This window comes from Haliotis rufescens, unplaced genomic scaffold, assembly GCF_023055435.1.
Source record: "Haliotis rufescens isolate VD_foot unplaced genomic scaffold, xgHalRufe1.0.p SCAF_65, whole genome shotgun sequence".
Taxonomy (NCBI): Eukaryota; Metazoa; Mollusca; class Gastropoda; order Lepetellida; family Haliotidae; genus Haliotis; species Haliotis rufescens.
In genome coordinates this window covers 556229-575640 of record NW_025964356.1, presented here as the reverse complement: position 1 = coordinate 575640, position 19412 = coordinate 556229, and the positions used below count along the sequence as shown (strand labels likewise).

The 19412-nt window shown below is 41.4% G+C and overlaps 1 pseudogene; it reads right to left on the bottom strand.

Annotated features, from left to right (window-relative positions):
• Positions 1–19412, bottom strand: part of LOC124129326 — a 246727-nt pseudogene that overhangs the window by 61866 nt on the left and 165449 nt on the right.

Sequence of the window (19412 nt, the reverse complement as noted above, 5' to 3'; positions counted from 1 at the left end):
GGATGCAATGACCACCATTCTGTTGTCACTATTTTTGCTTGGCAAGAAAGTCTGTCGGCTAGGATATTCATTTTTCCAGGAAAATGTCTTGCTTCCATTTGGCAGTTGATGAAATCTGCCAAGGCAAACAATTGTAAAGTCTCTGTCATCATGGAGCTGGATGTGATTCCTCTTTGCTTCTGTATGTAAGCTACCACTGTGGTATTGTCTGTGGCTATGAGGACTGAGGAGTGAGATAGTCGAGATTTCCAGTTCCTGAGAGAGTAAAATATTGCTATCACTTCTAGGCAGTTTATGTGAAGGTCCTTCTTGGATGCGTTCCAAAGACCTTGGGTCTTGAGATTGTCCATATGGGCCCCCCATACTGAGTTGGATGCGTCCGTAAACAGATGATTCTTGGGTTTCGGATTTACTAGGGTAATGCTGTTCATAACATGACCTCTGTGGGTCCTCTATAGAGATTCTGAATAAATTTTCCTGGTATCTGGATGAGGGAATCTAAAAGCTGGGTTCTCTGAAAATTGATCAAATCTTGGAGAGGATGTAATCTCAATCTCCCTCTGTATGTCATATTATGGAGGGATGCTAGATTCCCTAGCTGAGACATACACCAACAGTGAGATTATGTAGGACCGGGAGCTTGTAACTGGAATCAGGCCTCAATGTTCACTATGTATTGTGTTGGCATGTTCTCTGACTTGGTTGGATGTATGGGGAAACCCAGATAAGAAATCATTTTAATCAAGAAGATCTTGTTCTGTTGAAGTTGGATCTGTCTTTATCTGGTTCAAAGAAGTCATCTATATAGCCATGTAGACAAACTAACTGTAAATGAACGAAGTTGGTAATAGGAGTCATGACTCCAGTGAATGGCCAAGGTGCTATCAAGATTCCAAATGGATTCCAAGTTGGAACTCGTATCTTCTTCCGTTGACAGTAAAGCGTAAATATTTTCTCAATGCTTGATGTATTTGTACATGGAGATAGGTGTCTTGCAGATTCAAGCTGATCAAGAGTTAAGGCCAGGTTAGTAGGATCGAGAACAATGGGATGGTTAGGTAATGAGTCAGAATCTGCTGGAAAACTTTTCTACTGTGTCCTTGATGTTCATAGTTGGACAGTCGTGATGACTCCATGGGTCATTGTGCTCTATCCCTTCTCCAACATTCTTGAAAAGAATGATTCCCGGTAAGAACAAACTTCTTAGCGGGTTCTCCAAAATTACTATCACGGTTGGATTCTCTTGAATGGATGGGTGGAAAAGACAAACCATATGCCTTGACTGCCAGGTTAATGGTGGATATCTGTGGTATCTTATCTCACTTCCTCGATGTTCTTGCACAGTTTATTGTTGATCTTGGGTGCTGTGATAGACTGAGACATCACCATTCTTCTAGCATGGTGCGAGATTGCTCTGGAGCGTATCTGTGACAAGAGGTGTTGTCTTTGGGTCCATAATAGCTGTGAAGACATCCATACATATGATCATATCTAGCAGGTTGTCTATGATCTTATGTGCATAGCTTGGTAATTGGATAGTATGATGTACTCTAAGGGACGGTGCCAGGGCGTGACATCCCTCGTATTCAGGAATCCGCATTTCACTTGTGCCAGGCCACAGAAGTTCAAGTTACTGATCAGACCATTGTCTTCATGCAGTTGACCTGCGTTCTAAGTGACCATGTGTTGTACCACCATTAACAAATGGACACATTCTAGCCAGATGCCAATGGTGCTTTGAACGTAAAAACTGGGGAGATGGTCTTGTGTAATGTTTTCAAATGAGTTCACAGATGAATTGTGGGTTTGATAGAGTAGGGAAAGTCAATGACCTAGGTTGCCAGAAGTTTTGGCAAATCAAAACTGTTATTTCTCAAATATGGGACAAGTACAGTCAAACAGATGGTGCTCCAAAGAGATCTAGGGATGGCAGGCCTAAAAAACAACACCTACACGAGACAGTAATTGCACTACAAAATAGATTCAAATCTGCTTATCAATAGAGAACATCGTACAATAACAGGAATTTCAACATCTACCTTAAAAAAAACCAGCACTATGCAGCCTGTCTTAAAGCTGGGTGTGACACTAACATCTTACCATAGTTGGCAAAGACTTGGGTGGGCAGTGAGCCAATGGCATTACACCATGTTTACAGACAAATAAAACATTTGCCTCTGATTCACAGATGGCAGAACATGTTGTTGGCAACGTAACGGTGAGCGGTATGTTAGGGCAACAATTCTTAAAAATGATCGTCATGGTGTGGGGCGGTACCACACAACAGGCGAACTGATTTGGTCATTGTGAATGAACTTATGACTGGCCAGCAATGTGTTGACTAATTTTTGCGTCCTGTCATTGTTCCATTTGCTAGAATTATCGGCAGAATTTTTTAACCGCATTATCTCTGACGAGAAAGCATACAGACATATACTTGCTAAAGCCCAGTTGCATTAGAGCACAGAATACGGTTTGCCTCACAACTATTAAATATTTGGGCAGTGAAGAAATCTAAAGATCTTTTTACGGTATGATTTCAGGCCAAGTCAGAATTAATAGTGAGTGAATGAGTTGGGTTTAATGCCGCTTTTAACATTATTCCAGTAATATCGTGGCGTGTCAGCTTAATGTGGGAGGAAAGCCCGAAGTGATGCAGGTCTCAGGCATTTACCACTTCGGTGAAACCCATGAGCACGGTTATGGTGCTGACAAACCTAGAAACATAATATTATTTTAGTATTAATAGTATTTTATACTGTATGGAACAAGGACCTTTGCTACTCAAAGTTTAAGAATCATCACGTTAAAGGATAATACTTTACTTTAAGTGCATCTGTTGAAATAGCCAAAGTCAATATTGTGACTAATAATCAGTCAGATCACCCGTCAAAATGACAGTATCTGACCAATACTGAAACGTTAAAAAATCCACAAAAAAATAATAATTGCAAAACACCCCCAAAAAACTGTCAATGGCATGTATGTGATCCATGTGATGTGATCACAGTTTGGCACCATCATCTCATGCTCCTAATAGGTGTATGGATGGTTGCCAAGGGAAGACTGTTCCATTCTTCAGTAAGGGCATTGCAGAGTTCCTGTAGAGATACAGGAAGGACAGGGCGTCACGAGAGAGCTTGTTCCATGAGTTTAGGGGCGGTCGGTAGCCTAGTGGTTAAAGCGTTCTCTCGTCACGCCAAAGACCCGGGTTCGATTCCCGACATGGGTACAATGTGTGGAATATTGCTAAAAGCGGAGTAAAACCATACTCACTCACTCACTCCATGAGTTCAACAGGGTTGAGGTCTGGTGACCAGGTTAGCCACTCCATGAGGACAATGTTCTCCTACTCAAAGTAGGCATTAATGACCCTGTCTGAATGAGGTGCATTATCCGCCATGATGATAAAGTGAGGTCTGATTGCACCAGCATACAGCCTCCTGACACATCCAGAATGTCGAGCTTGTCGCGCAAACCTGTCATCTTGCCCTGCTGTAGGACATCATATTCATTTTTCCAGCTCTACTGATCCAATCCCAAATCATACTTGAGCCCCCTTCTGAAATATCTCTCCTTATCTATGCCACACTCAGGCATGAAGATCTGTAACGTCTATGCAGCATCTCAATTATCAGTGAAAAGTACTGGCAGACGCTCTACCACTTGACCACGGATGTAGTGTCTGATACCTAAGAATGTTATGGCATATATGTGTGTGGTTACCTCTTTTGTCCCAGTAAAATTCCGTGCTCCTCGCAGAGGTAGATCAGGACCTTTGTTCAAGAATGTGGCCTTGTAGATCTCTCCGGATTTGATATCAACACCTGTGCAAATATAGAACAATACAATTTGAACATTCTCTTATCTATAGTTTTCAAGCTTTAAAACAATTGGAAATGACCTTAGTCTCAAAATATTTACAAGTTTGGAAACAATTACAGTTTCCAAACAAAAATAAATTTGAACATTTTAATAATTTCCAAAAGTATATATTCTAAAAACTGTGACATCTTACCATATACTATATACCTAAATACCATAGTTTACAAATTAACATTTGCACCTATAATTGTTTAAATAATACAGGGATATGTATCTGAAATTTTTCTTGAGGATTTAAAAATCAGAAAGAATCAAGAATCAGTCAAATATGTGATAACTTCACTGGAATTATCATTATATTTACTGATCTTGTTAGTAATAATAATGTCATTTCTGGTCTATTTCTACCAAATGACGTCATTTCCTGTTAAAATGGATTTGTGACACTATTTCCGGTGCTGACGTCATTTCCAGGTTTTGACCTCATCACTTCAGGTTCTGACGTCACTTCCAGTTTGTCACTTCCCTTTTACTGGATAACGAGGTCTGACTGTCTCTTATGGTCTGTTCCTACCAAAAGACGTCAATTCCTGATTAGATGGACCTTGTACTGCTATTTCCGGTGATGACATCACCTCCGGTTTCTATCTCTTCCGGCTCTGACGTCACTTCCGGTCATCTGTGTGGGGTTATGGTTGGGCGCTCTACTGCCTAAACATTACTAGCTCTGTTATGCATATCTGTAGAGATGCAAGAGTGATGTCCCTTATATTATTGACCATGTGGAAGTGTAAGCAAGGATTATATCCTACCTAAATATTATCCAGGAAGAAGTTTTACTCTAGAGAATAGTATTTATAGGATTAAACACACTAGAGTATAGTATCTGTAGGATTAAACACACTGGTATGGGTTCAAATTTACTAGAGAGAATGATCCTGACACTAGAGTATTTCATCCCCAAGATAAAAAATAGGTTAGTATAATATTCACTCTTACAGAGGCTGTATACTCAACACTCGGCACAATAAACCTACTATCTTCAAACCATATATAAACTGTGGTATATTGAGAAGACATAACATGGTGTCAGACGTGGGATGTGGATATTATTAACCAGGTTAGCAACTACAATAGTCAAAAAGAAGATTTTACTTGCCGAACTTATTAGTGAGCGAAAATTGAAGGTCTAATTGAAGTCCATGTGCTTTTTGTGTCGTGTTGGAAATTTTCATCTGGTGTGATAAATTGGCAAATAACGAAGAGCAACCACAGTTACCTCAGTTATTACCACAGTCAACATACAGGGTGAACCCACCTGAACAGTTTGACTTTACCAAACCAGAATCTTGGCCAAAATGGTCACGGCGTTTTGAACGATTCAGACAGTCATCTCTTTTGACTAAAGAAGAAGATGAAGTTCAAATCAATTCACTCATTTACCATATGGGGGATGAAGCAGAGGATATCTTGTCATCTCTGAATTTGACAGCTGAAGAAATGAAGTCATCAAACAGTGTTTGATAAGTTTCAGAGACACTTTGTAATTTCTCATAATGTGATATATGAGAGAGCTGTATTTAACAGATGTATAAAAGCAGATAGTGAGACTGTGGACTCATTCATCAATGCATCATACGTTTTAGCTCATCATTGTCATTACGGTACACTACACAATGATCTAATAATGGACAAAATCATCGTAGGAATCAGAGAGAGTGCATTAAGTGCTAAAATGCAAGCAGATAGATAATGAACTGACACTAGCCAAAGCTGTACAGATGGCAAGACAGCAAGAAATGATTAAGAATCACCAATCTCAACTTCGTAAGACTGACACAAGTGCGGCAGCAATGGATGCAGTCAAGTCTAGAAGACCGATAAAACCACACAGACAATCATCAAAGAAGAATTCTTCAAAGGCCAGTCATGCTTCCAAGAATGAAAAACACAGTTCAGCAAAGTCAAGAAGACCATATTGTCAATGATGCGGAGCGAATCCTGCACACAAATGGCAAGATTGTCCTGTACGGGAGTCTATTTGTCACAAATGTAAGAAAAAGGGACTTTATAGTTCTGTTTGTCTTAGTGGTGGCAGAAAAGTAGATGAATGTGTGCTAGGCTTTGACTTTGACTTTGATGAAGTTTTCATTGGACTGCTGAGTTTTACATGAAGAAATATTGATGAAGGCCCTTGGGTGACAAACATTCAAGTGAATGACACTTTGATGAAGATGAAGATTTCATTGGACCGCTGAGTGATACATGAAGAAATATTGATGAAGGCCCATAGGTGAGAAACATTCAAGTGAATGACACCTTGATGAAGTTCAAGATTGATTGTGGTGCGGATGTCACTGCCATATCCGATACTTGTTTCAAGAAACTAGGTAATGTCAAGCTTGAAAAGACCAAGAAGAAATTACTTGGCCCAGCTAAAATAAAACTCGACGTCATAGGGGACTTGATCTTTGAAATGCATATTTCATTGCATTTGAATAGCTTTTAACAGTGATGTTGTATCAGTAATTTTGAAGTTAATAATAAACTCAGAGTTATAGCAATGTTCATTATAATGTTCTATTTTAGAAAACACTTATAAAGAGTAATGTTTAACTAGAATGATCTAGTCACATAGAATAAGTGTTGAGTCTTTATTTTCAATATAATGTTATGCATAAAACATGTGCTTTGAAGTGTCAAATGTTAATTTTCACTTAAGAAAGTATGATCATTTATTTGCAGTCTTTATTGCATATTTGTGTTTAAATGCATTTAAATGTGTTAGGCATATATCTGTTATGTAACAAGAACATGTAGAATGCATTAATGTTTACAGTATTTCAATTGCTTAAAGTTTTGCAATTATCTTTCCTAGAAAGGGGGATGTAGGGTTACCTATATTATATATACTAGCCACATAAAGAAACTGTGCACGGAGAAAATATTTTCTGGATTGAAATACAACACAGCAAGAACAAAATGATGCAGACGCTGTAGCAGCTGAATGATCGGACCATAAGAAAATGTCAACGGGACCTGAACAACATCTGTTACGATGACGTCAGAAGATCAAAATGGAGTAGGGGGTCATACGACAAAGTCACAAAGTCAATACTGGGTATGACCACCATGTGCGTGAATCACAGCAGTGCATCGGCGACGCATGCAGTCCACCAAATGGGCATGGAAGGCCTGGGGAATGGCCTGCCATATCCTCCTCAAATCCTGTGCCAAGTCACGGACGTTATCTGGAGGATGTGGAAGACGACGCAGACGGCGCTCCATTTCATCCCACACATGCTCTATTGGGGAGAGATCTGGAGAAACTGCAGGCCATGGCAGTAACATGACATTGTTATGGTGAAGGAAATCCATTGTGACCCTAGCCGTGTGAGGACGAGCGTTGTCCTGTTGAAATGTCAATCCCGGGCCATGACGTTGCAGGAAAGGAATGACCACAGGCCTCAGAATCTGATCTCTGTAGCCAACACCGGTGAGATTGCCCTGAACAACCACCAAAGGGGTTCAGTGCCGTGCTGTTATCCCACCCCAAATCATCACAGAGCCACCTCTAAAACGATTCCTCCCCACAATACAGTTGCGTGCATAACGTTCTCCCAAACGCCGGTAGACACGTTGGCGCCCGTCACTGTGGGATATGTTGAACCTCAATTCATCTGTAAAGACAACATTTCTCCACCATATTCGAGGTTGGCGAACATGATTTCGACACCATCTTAGACGGTTGACTCGATGACGGTGTGTCAGGATGGGACGTATGGCAGGGCGTCGTGGTCGAATCCCGTACTGACGTAAACGATTCCTGACAGTGTTGGGATGGATACGGCGCAGTCCAGGAATTGTCTGGGACGTCGTTACTGCCGTTTGGAACCTGTGTCGGAGATGTGTAACTCGAATCCATCTGTCCTGTCTTGGCGTCGTTACTCGGGGACGTCCTGAACGTGGGTGGTCGGCAACGTCATTTGTGTTCTGATAACGCCTCACCAATGCCGATATCGTGTTACGATGGCAAATGGAAATGGAAATGTGTTGCCACCTGTTGTTGCCTCATTCCAATGGCTTCATGATGCTGTGCAGCTGTCAATCTTGGCATGATTTGCTTGTGATATGCTTGTGTCTGCGCCTGAGAAGTTTTGAAGTTTTGAATGACCACAGATCATGCTTTCCAAAGTGACAGCGAATTTTGAGTTGCACATGCTGTGTACAGCTGCACAGGATGCACGTGCAGTAACACATTGCACGTCCATAGGCCCCCATCAATGACGTCATATCGCATGGCACGTGCATGAGCGTTTGAATGTCTCCAATAATTGCTGTGTTCAAACCTATATTTCATATATGGACGGTGTGCCCTTATATCTATATTTTCTCCGTGCACAGTTTCTTAATGTGGCTAGTATATATGATTATGGTTAGGTGCTTTAAACATTACTAGTTCTGTAATGCATGACTGTAGAGATGTGAGAGTGATCTCCTATATCACTGACCATGTGGAGGCTGTATACTCAACACTCAGCACAAAAAAACTACTATCTTCAAACTATACATATTGTGGTATATTGAAAAGACATAACAATCTGCACTTAGTTCTTGAAGCAGTTGATACTCTTAGGTGCTCCTCATCCATCCGACACCCAGACCCGTGAAGATTCCGGGGTAGAATAGGTCTTCAGCAACCCATGCTTGCCGTAAAAGGTGACTCTGCTTGTCGTAAAAGCCGACTAACGGGGTTGGGTGGTCAGGCTCGCTGACTTGGTTGATGCATGTCATCGATCCCAATTGCGTGGATCGATGCTCATGATATTAATCACTGGATTGTCTGGTCCAGACTCGATTATTTACAGACCGCCGTCATATAGCTGGAATATTGCTGAGTGCAGCGTTAAACAACAAACCAACCAACCAATTTAACAGGATAATCCTCTGATGCTGCCAGTGTCAGTGGTAGACTGATTTTTGGCAACCAAATCTGGGAGCGATCTTAGAGTAATTGAGGTCTAATGTTCATCATGGGTGAGACTAGAATAGGCCAGAGCATGGAGTTCTGAAACTCGTTGCTGTCACCATGGCTAGGAGGAAGGAGGCTTCCCTGGATTTTTGGAGTTAGGTGGCCTTAGCCAGGGGCTTGTAAGGTTCTGTTAAAATCGCCAATAACACAACAGATAGATTTCACTTGGGGAAGATACGAGGTGTGCAAACATCTTCTAGTAGGAAGGACCTCATTAATCTGTTTAGAAAGGGATGGTTTCCAATTGAGAGTCTGTCATGCTGAAGTACTGAGTGAAGTGCCAATCTGTAACCTTCTATCGTCCCATGTCGGATAATATTGTCCTGACGTAGATGTAGTAGAAAGTCTGCTACCATGGGATTGAGATTGTATTAGTTATCTCTTGTCGTCTTCTCCATTGGACGAACTTAAACCATCTATTGTAATATATGAGGGAGGATGAAGGTCTCCATGATCTTGCCACAGCTTCAGAGGCAAGTCCAGAGTACCTGGATGTCTGCATCTTTTGCGTGATAACTTCCAGGTGGTTAGATGTGCTGGGCAGATTGTCGTACAAAATGTTTGATCTGGGCTGTCGTAACAGATCTCGATGGAGAGGTTACTGGAGAGGTTCTTCCGTAATAAATGGCCTTCATTTCCCTGCAGTTGATATGTAGGATCCTCCCTCCGGTGTTCCAAGATCCTTGCACCGTGAGATCATTCATATGGGCTCCCTATCCTGAATCTGACACATCTGTAAATAGATGGTGTTCGGGTGTCGGAGAAGTAAGAGGAATGACGCTCATCACCTGCTCTCTGTGCGTCCACCACTGCAGGTCCCGTAATAAGTTGGGAGGTAACTGAGCCTTGAACTCTTGGGTGTGGGATCGTAGTGAGTTGAACCATGTCTGTAGAGGACGTAACCTTCCTTTCGGACCCAGCTGTCGGGCGTAATCTGCTTCCAATTTTCCGCGTATGACAGAAGACGCTCTCCCACGGCCCCCGAGTTGGCATTATGTTGAGAGACGGAAAGCGTAAATCGCAGTCCATAGACATAACCAGGTCAATAGGGTCTATAACGGTGGAATGGGTGGCAAGGAAGTCAGAACCTGCGTTCACCTCTGCCCCCAGGCCTGCCCCGGTGATAGGTAGGGCTGTGTATTGTCCCAAATTTCGTATTGCGATATATTGCGATACATTCCTCTGTATTGCAATACGTACTGCAATATATTGTGGAAGAAAACTTATTGAGTTCTGTCCACTGTTTAAGATTCTTTTACCTCCACATTGAATCACAGTACAATCATACAAAGTTTGGCTTTATTCAAAATATAAAAAAGGGAAAAACCAGACTGTTCAGACAAAACTCACAATTGTATTTGTGTCTGACTGGCTGGGCTATTTGACTCAAGAATAGCTGTTTAAGGCACCATAATGGTAAAGTCCAACATGCAGTAAATAATAGTGGTATCATTGCTCCAGACTCAGTGATATCATGGATGCGTTAAGCTCATAGGTTCAGGAAGAAATGTTGGAGGTATTTATGTATAATATGGGTCCAGTGTTTGTGGTAACGTAAGTTTGTAATGGTTTATCAAAGAGTTGTTCGATCAGTTTAATCACAATGACATCACAGGTAAAAAGATTGACAATATCAGTTGTTTTAACTCTTTCAACACCAGTCAACCAGAAGCGTTTACTGCTGTGACACCGAGTTCCCAGAGACTCTTGTGTGATAGATGAAGCCAACATTTATCAAAGAAAATATCTGCTTGTAAAACATCTTTGCTACTGTATGTTATACACCATTTGAAAGGTCTGATCCTATTGTTTATAAATATAAAAGTTATGTTTATCACATTATTTAAATAATTCATTTACAACTTAATTATGTTCGTTGTAAATAAAAAGATGTAAGCTAACACATTCATAATGTCCAGATTAAGGACCAAGGAAGCAAAAATGTGATGATTTTCGGCAAATATACGATTTCATAAAATTCACTTACCTATTTCTTTTTTCTTTTTATTGTTTATGTAGATCTAATTGGAAAAGCATTTTAAAAAGAATTATAAATAGTATTTGTCATCACCCATTTCCTGATAACAGCGCCTGTCCGCTCAGTAACATGATATGCCGTCATATGATGTCTGCAACGATGGAATATGATGTGCCTGATACCGGCGAAAAACCAGTTGATATATGCGCCAATGTCCATTGAATGTCTGGACGCCTGAGACAGGTCTTTAATCCGGGAAGCAGGTAACATGACTTTAGTATTAGGGTTGCGTACTAGCTTCATAAATTCCATGTCCAAAACTTGATGGTGGAAACTCACGGGTTTGATACAACTTCCGCTTCAATGGAGGTAAGGGTAACCGGTCATCATGTCTGAGCTTGAGTAGACTTTCAGAAGCCTGATGTACCACTTTGCCTGCATAATTCGGACGGGCAATGTCTGGTGGATATGTTGAGATGATGTGTAGGAGCATCCTCCATATTCCGGCATCTTAGGTGGTGAATTTTCTGTCACTGGAGGTTGGAGTACAGGCATAAGATGATATAACTCTTCAATGAGTTCCACAAAGCTGTAGCCCTCTATATAATCCCGCTGGGGTGAATGTCAGACTGATTAACTTCCTCATATACCGTATATCGCTGTGTATAAGGCGAGTTTTTCGTACCTAAAATGAGGGGGTTAAGAAGGGGGGTCGTCTTATACACGGAGTCGAAGATCTCACATTTTTTTCCACTGACGATGTCAACCGGCGTACGATAGCCAGCCCAGTATTTGACAATAAAACTTCGCATTTTGTCCTAAATAACTGTTCCAATAACTATTTCCATACATAAACATGATTTGTATCTCTTTTCCTTGAATAAAGTTTAATAATTTCTGCAAATAAAGTTGAAATGACCCTCGCCTCGATGCAGATTGTCAAACCACCTGACACGGTAAAACAATCAACATCCGTGAGTAGAGAGCCGGAAGTACCGGTAAGCATTTGCATATTGCACATGTGACCTAACATGTGATAACCGGTGAAGCTGAAATCAATTCCCTCTGTTTTTACAGTTGTATTAACAAGTGTTGGAGACGGTGTGTACAAGTGATTGTGGAATAAACACGCTTAATGTGAAGCAAACATAAGCCTAGTTAGTTACAACATAGTTAATTGGCGATTAAATTACTCACCATTGTCTCTTATATGTTATTACTTCATAAATGAATCTTATTTTATGGGCACCAATTTGGTGTCTTACCGTGTAAACACAAAATGGCGACGTGTGCTGGACCACTTTACATTGTAGAAAAAAACAACGCAAGATAAACATATTTCTATTGCATATATAAGGTTTGTGTGCGCACTTGTGATGTGCTTCATTCCAGGTCGCCTTATACACAGAGTATAGGATTTTGGGTTGATTTTGAAGGCGTGTACAGGGGAGTCGTCTTATACGTGGGGTCGCCTTATACACAGCGATATACGGTAGGTCGGATTCCACCTCAGAATAATCGTGGGTAACTCCCCGGAGGGGTGGATGTTCATCATAATCCATACACTCAACATGCTTGGTGTGAATCATAATTTGCTGGTGTCCAGGACTCCGCTATGAGTAAGGTCCATGCGGCTTGTGATGACTGCCTGTGTATAACGGAACCCGTACGGGAATGATGATCCTCCATCAAACAGCTAAGCTGTCCGATAATGTAATCTCCCTCTTGGTCGTTAGACCCTGACAGTTGGCTCAGGTTCCCTCGATTGATGGGTGCTTCTACCTGGCTGCTCCGTATGGTCATCTGGGGTAGGCCGTACGGCTGTGGTCTGAACAGATGGCTGTCCCCCATGCGACCTCTTGCCCGGGGGACTCTTCTTAGCCAATACTGTCTGCTTCTTTCTAAGCATCTCCATCTCCTGAGATATAGCTGAGAAGCGGGACTCAAACAGTGACTCCATCATCTTCTTTTGCTGGTTGAAGAGCTGTTCCAGCATGTTCATAGTGAACGCAGAAGTAGATTCATTTGACGGAGTAGTAGGTAGAGATGCTGTGACAGGATCAGAGGCTAGGTCTGAGTCAATAGCTGCAATTACATCGACCTACTTCTTAGCAGCTTCTCTTCTTCTAGCTTTAGTCGGGGCGTTCGGGTAGCCTAGTGGTTAAAGCGTTCGCTCGTCACGCCGAAGACCCGGGTTCGATTCCCGACATGGGTACAATGTGTGAAGCCCATTTCTGGTATCCCCCGCCGTGATATTGCTGGAATATTGCTAAAAGCGGCGTAAAACCATACTCACTCACTCACTCTAGCTTTAGTCAAGGCTTCTGCTAGATTGTTGAAAGCCTTCTTAGACAGAGTAGAGCACTGATCGCATCTTGCCTCTTCAGTGCATTTGGCCTCTCTGCACTTCAAGCAGTTGCTGTGATGATCTCCCGTGATCATAAATTGGCCACACTTCTTACAAGCAGGAGGAGGGGGAGACTCCATGACGACCTCACAAATACCTTACACCAGCAATACTTACGTGAGTACGATCGTAACAACTATAACACTAGGTGTTGACTCTAGCACACACACGAAAGAAGTGAGGTTTCCTACCATTATGCACTTAATAGCTTGGGTTGCAATAGTGCTATTCGGGAACAACTAATTGTGTGTAATTGACAGTGAAGAGGACGTCTGTTGAAAATCTGAAAATTTAGTTATTGTGACTGAAGACAAAATACAGGATTTATGGCACAGATGTGATAGAGGTAGAGGATTCACAAGAATTATATTAAGCATGTTCAAAACCTTTTAGTATGTGTTTCTCATGTAATATTTAGAAAGTTGTATCTTATAACAGTTACATCTTTGAACAGTATCAAGCCTTAGTTACATGGCATGTGATATATATACACCTCTTATATAATAAACAATAAGGAATTCATAAACAAATGTTTATATTTGCCGATGTGTACATGTATGACACACAAATGATCAGTTACCCCCAAAAAGTCTTCATATAAAATGGGGCGGTCGGGTAGCCTAGTGGTTAAAGCGTTCGCTCGTCACGCCGAAGACCTGGGTTCGATTCCCGACATGGGTACAATGTGTGAAGCCCATTTCTGGTGTCCCCCGCCGTGATATTGCTGGAATATTGCTAAAAGCGGCGTAAAACAATACTCACTCACTCACTCACTTCATATAAAATAACTAATTTTTATCAATTACGCTGTTCACATTTTCATCCCATTCCAATTGTGGTCTTTGGTCCATCTGATTCATACACACATTCTTCTACCTCAGGGGGCGGTCGGGTAGCCTAGTGATTAAAGCATTCGCTCGTCACGCCGAAGACCTGGGTTCGATTCCCGACATGGGTACAATGTGTGAAGCCCATTTCTGGTGTCCCCTGCCGTAATATTGCTGGAATATTGCTAAAAGCGGCGTAAAACCATACTCACTCACTCACTCTTCTACCTCAAGTTCTGCCACAAGTTCTGAATAATGCCACATATGACATATACAATTGTGATAGATGATGTCATTTTTATCACCTAGGTAATAAGCAGCTCGTAAGTCCCCCACATCAACAACATTAAACAAACAAATGGCTACAAACATCCCTAAACAACTCACTGGAGCAAACAAAGTACCAAAAGTATCACAGCCTGCATGAGCTCTAAATCCATCAAAGACTAGCTCATCACATACATCCAACAGCTACAATCCCCCATATGTTTTCAGTGCACAAGTCATAGACAAATGGTCACTACAAAGCGAAGCGATGGTAAGTTGAGTTACATGTAAAAATGGAAGGATCTCACCAAGGGCACTACATGGGAGTATGATGTCAGCATACCAGAAAGTCTAAGAAGTGACTTTCCGGTCCAAAAGATTTCAATGTCAATTCTATTCAACCATGCATGCAAAGATCCTGTTTCCAACCATACCTTAAACATTTGAGACAAATGTTTCATGATGTGGAAGATCTAATAGGAATCGAAATGACTGTCGATAATGAGAGATACGTAAAAGTATGTCCCTTGGATCCCAGCTCTGCACTTTGGATGGTCTACTTTGAATCTGTCAGTCCATGCCATATAGCAAATTACCAAGCAGAAAGTTGAAATAATCTCCTCGAAGTTATAGATGGACTAATGCGAGAGCTTTTTGACCCAGACAAAAGCCCACAACCACTCATATATTCTTCCAAGAAAGGATAAGACCCACAACTAGACCGTCGCGTCATGGTGCAGCAAATACATGATGATACATGTACATACTTATTTGAACCATATTATTTTTATTACACAAAGAGTGTTTCAGCAATATTGTTATAGAAGTCCAAAATAAGCACTAATTGTAATCAGAGTAGAACGGAGGCGGGTATTACCGATGATGTGGCATTCACCGATGGATTTATAAATGCCATCTCAAACACGTTAAACAAACACCTTACCATCATAAATGCGCATGTCATAAGTTAGTATACTTTCTCTTCCAGAATGAACCTTCGATTGCCAAAACGTATGTACTATCAATCCATGACAAAAATATGATGAAAACTCGTAATATCACACTGATAAAAATTAACGAATAATGTTATAATTATAGCATTTAGTAGAGTAAATCTCTTTTTTAAAAGGCCATCTTCAAACAGTAATCTTATTTCAGGAAACAAGGAATCGCCAAATCGGGTTTACCAAACAAAGACAACTATGCCTGTGTGTAGTTATTAACACATGAATTTGAGTAAAACGTAGAAAGAAAATGTGTCCAAAGCATATTTAGCGTTTCTGTTGTAATCTAAGGGATTTTGAAACAAGCTATAGTCCATCAAAGTCTTCTCATCACATTACCACATTGATATTATTTTGGGTCTTACACGTTAGGATTTCATAAATATATCTTTAGCACTACACACAGGTACTAATTACTTAAAGGTGTGAGTTCGGCAACAATGCAGTTTACCGGGCACAGCCTGAGCTCTACCATCAAGTCAATTACCACGCTATAGTGCTAACGCTGTCTCGCTACACCATTACCGTGCCTCACGCTCTGGTGACACCCATTTTCAGTCTTAGGGAAACTTACACGTCTTTACGATCCAACACCCCTTTTCGGTCTTAGGAAACTTACATGTCTTTACGATCCAACACCCCTTTACCTTCCTTAGAGTTAGCTTGCTTTGGGCTAGGGTTAGCCATAATTTCTTACCTTTTCAAGCATTAATCCAGTTAATCCGATTGGTCGGTCATGATGACATAGGCGGGTGTGTTTTCAAGAAAATATTAATGGGAGAGCGAACAGAGACGTCACACGCATGCGCAATTCATCATTTTCTGAATTACACATGCTTGTTAATGGGGTGCTAATGACCCTTTAAACGAGGACTGATTACATGTGATAATGCTCGTGGTCCAGTGGTAGAGCGTCAGCTAATTAACGCATTAATTAGCCGAGCCGGCGAAGTGCGTTCGAGCCCCCACAGCGCTAATTGTATCTGAAAAAGTGCGCCCAGTAAAGTGCACTACTCCCCTGAGTTCAATTTAAATTATCGGTAAATAATTTTTTTATTTGAAGTTTACACGATATACGGCTTTTCCATTGGACGAGAGGTCGGTCACATGACCGCGAAATTGACGTTCATAAGTGTATGAACGACACAATTTGAAGTTCATACGTTTTTCACGAGACCGTGTTCTTGAAATGACGTAAACACTGACGGACTACTTCCACATTCCTGGGGAAACCCCTGGGAATTCCCTACCATGAAAACATGCATAAGCGTTCTTTCTGATCATTTAGAACCTTTATTCTTGGTCTCAGCGTTTCAGTATGCTTTGACAAATGTCAGAGAGCGTGACTGCATGATTGTTCACGAATATCCTCGCTACGGCCCATCCAACAAACGAAGAAATGCACATCTAAACTATCGTAGTATCGACTCGATCCGTGCCTAGGCTGACATTGACCGTCTCAAGCAATCTATGAATTTACCTTTGTGTCTGTTTGACGCATCTTTATTCACCTTTCAATGATCGGCCAGTTGATTAATGATGACTAACACATGTAACCGCCAAAGGTTCATCAACAACTTTGGAAATCTCTCCCGTCACAGCAGCCAAACGTCACGTTTATCGAGTGAGGGCCAAACATTGTATGAACGTCGTCGCAAGCTCCGACGTTCATACAGTTTGGCCCTCACTCTATGAAGGTTCATACTCCAATGAACTCACACAAAGTGAAGGTCAATTCTTAATTGCCGACTGAAGTCATCGGCAGACCCACCCTTCATTGGTAAATGCCGAACTTCCGGATGTGTTTTCGTGCCGGGTTACAAACCCACTACACAAAAAACATGGCAACACTGCATATTGTGGTAATAGAGTTGACCTAAAACACATTTGAGAGAACTCGTCGCCCAAATGCACTATGTTCTTATTTGCATTGGGTTTCCCCCTTACCATATCGGTAAGACCCGCCTCCGCTCTACATTTAGGAGACATTTAGGCCCCCACAGCAGCCAAACAAGTCGACATGATGGTTTCTCTAGCCACCCTAAGGGATACTGACCTCGACCCTCTCTTGCAGCAGCTGAATGATGTCCCACTCCACCTTGATGTTTAAGTGAAGGACTTATCAAAATACAGGAGTATTTAAGATCTTTAGTGGGATGGGAGAAGTGTTATAGAAGTCCAATATAAGCAGTAATTGTAATCCGAGTACATTTAGTAAACCTTGTCCATCATAAGTGTCACCTATTTATGTTATATCACAATCTATCAGCAAATGTCCATTCATTATTTTCACATTAAAATAAATAATAAGATTATAGTTAGTATCATAGATAGTTACCTGGAAATGAACTTCATCTATCTGAATCAACTTTGTGGGTCATGTTCACTGTTGATAGTTTATCACTGAACGTTCACGCAAGCAGCACTTGTCAGGCATGACCTGATTACCATTGTGTGTCACTACGCTATTTACATCCATGAATAATATACCTACTGTTATCATTATGCACTATTATTGTACAGGTTGATGCATTCCATGTTACCTTGTGATTATATTTGTTCGCTGTTTGGATTCATGATGTATTTTGAGTGATAAGAACGATGTTTGTCAGGGACTATTTCTTGTATACACTCTTGCAGCATGGCTATTTTTAGACAGTAAGTTGACATTTGATCTAGATAAACAATGACCTAATACACTGGTTATTGAAGTTTTTCCGATAACTTTCTTGCTCTAAAATGTTTCAAAGTATATTTCACTTTGGAAATTAATGATAATGGCAACAATGCAGTTTACCAGGCGCAGCCGAGCTCTACCATCCGCTCAATTACTGCGCTATAGTGCCACCGCTCTCTCGTTATACCGTTACAGTGCCTCACGCTATGGTGACTCTCGCTTCACGATCAAACACCCGTTTTCGGTCTTAGGGAAACTTACACAGCTTTACGATCCAACACCCGTTCTCGGTCTTAAGGAAAATGACACATCTTTACGATCAAACACCCGTTTTCGGTCTTAGGGAAACTTACACATCTTTACGATCCAACACCCGTTTTCGGTCTTAGGGAAACTTACACGTCTTTATGATCCAACACCCCTTTTCAGTCCTTAGGGTTAGCTTGCTTTGGGCAAGGGTTAGCCATAAATTCTTACCTTTTCAAGCGTTAATCCGATTAATCCCATTGGTCCGTCATGTTGACATAAACAGTGGCTGGTGTGGTGTCAAGAAAAGATGAATGGGAGAGCGGAGTGTTACGTCACACGCATGCGCAATTCATTGTTTACTGAATTACGCAAGCATGTTGATGGGGATTCTAATGACCCGTTAAACGAGCACTGATTACATGTGATAGTGCCCGTGGTCCACATTAATTAGCAGAGCCGGTAAGCCGGCGAAGCACATTCGTGCCCCCAAAGCGCTAATTTGATCTGAAAAAGTGCGCCCGGTAAAGTGCACTACTCCCATGATAATTACACTTGATCGCACTGAATAACTAATTTGATCTGTTTGACATTTCTAAGGTTACAGTGACCCGTCAATTATGTTTACGCTTTGAATAGTGACTGTTTATAACTTGGATGTCTGTTTTCACATCAAAGTCATAGATTCATGATAAAGTATTTTCCTACAGTCTAATCTAGATTTGCAATGTTCAGACACATAGAGGACAACACATACGTTCCCATATTTCTTGCATTTGTACCTGCAATATGACAGTCGTTCTGTGTTATGACGTTTCATTGCTGTCCGTTCAAGGCAATGTGGTGACTTTACCTCCGCGAACAATATGGTGATTAGCTGCTCTGAGGGTTTCGCCAATTAATAGTATGATCGCACGACCCGATCCGCGTAGTGTTATGTTAAAATACGGCCAGCGACTGCTAGCTCAGAACTAGGGATTTTACCTGTTTCGAAGCTTCGTTTGCAGACGACCCCTTTTCCAGCAGCGCTCGGCCACGTGCATCTCGGCCTCGGATGCCCGAACACTTCCAAGGGAAACCGAATGTCTCCGACGGAAGTAGAGATCAACTCACACAACTCTCCTCCCTGTTTTCTAAGCTCGGGTACAC